Source organism: Rhipicephalus microplus, chromosome X (assembly GCF_043290135.1).
Source record: "Rhipicephalus microplus isolate Deutch F79 chromosome X, USDA_Rmic, whole genome shotgun sequence".
Lineage (NCBI taxonomy): Eukaryota > Metazoa > Arthropoda > Arachnida > Ixodida > Ixodidae > Rhipicephalus > Rhipicephalus microplus.
Window position 1 is genome coordinate 17,883,149 of NC_134710.1, and position 1,283 is coordinate 17,884,431.

The following is a 1,283-nucleotide window of genomic DNA, read 5'->3' on the forward strand; positions in this document are numbered from 1 at the left end:
ATGATGTTGAACATAATTTGGCTAAATCTAGCTCACTACAAGTGCACCATTAACAAGTGAACAGCACACTGTTACAAATGCAGCGACGGCCGGCGAAGCCGGCGCGCAGCAATCCCACGTAACTTTTGTTTCTGGTAATTCTCTTAGGTGCTCCACTCAAGTGTTGAGTGATCTTGCGGATCCAGCTGCCGCCGCAGGAACGGTAGAGCAGGAGTTCCAGCTGCCAAAGCAAAGTCTCATTGCCCTTCTTTGTCGGTGCTGTGTGCCGTCCTCTTGCAATCTCTCGATCCGGTGAGATAGGGGTGTGTTGTGGCATCTTTGCCCTAGTAACTCTCGCCAGGGCTGTAAATAAGCATCTTCAAAGGCAGATCTACAGCCACGAAGTCCAACCCAGGAAGCAGCGTGGACACGATGTTCTCTCTCTATATGGGAAAGGTCAACTTGCAGTTTTTCTATTGCATAACTTCAGGCCAGCTCTGCACTCTCGGTGTACCAAGGACACGGAAGATTCGGAACAGCTGGTCAATCTCCGAATCCCTGAGGAACAGAAATTTGCCTGTCAGCAGCTCGAAGAAGATGCACCCGAAACTCCACACGCCCACCGGTCTCGAGTAACGACTGGCACCCAGGAGCGTCTCCGGCGCATGGTACCAGAAGGTGCCCAATTTGTCGGTGAAAACCCGCACTGGTGGCGTAAAGGCACGGGACAAGCCGAAGTCGCCTACCTTGAGTGTGCCGTTTCCGTCGACAAGCACGTTGGCTGACTTGAGGTCGTGGTGCAGAACTCTTCTTTGATGACAGAATAGAATGGCTGTAACAATCTGACCGAGGTACTTCTTAACGACGGCGTCATCAAATGTCCTGTTCTTGGCATGAGAACACAAGAGCGCCCTCAGATCCATGGTCATGTACTCGAAGACCAAGTGTACAGCCTTCGATGGTGGCACGAGGACTTCTATGAGACGCACTATATTCTCATGCTTCGACTCGCGGAGAAGGGCCACCTCTCATATTGTTGTGACTGGAATCCCTTCGTCTCCATCCTCGACCCAGCTCTTCTTTATAGCGACGATTTTCTTGGTCGCCTTGTACTTTGCCTTGTACACGGCACCGTACGCACCTTCGCCAGTCTTCTCTATGATGACGTAGTCGTTCATCATTCCAGGAACCCTATCCGATGCCAGAGAAGGCGGTGATACGTGCGGATCTGTAGAGATTTGTAGCTCGCCGGATGTAGCGTGCGCCGAGGATCGTTTGGACAATGGCGGTACGGTTGGCAGCTC

The 1,283-nt window shown here is 52.1% G+C and overlaps 1 pseudogene; it reads right to left on the reverse strand.

Moving 5' to 3' along the window:
• Positions 1-249: 249 nt before the first annotated feature.
• On the reverse strand, positions 250-981 carry LOC142776797 (cyclin-dependent kinase 1 pseudogene; annotated as a pseudogene).
• Positions 982-1,283: the final 302 nt, after the last annotated feature.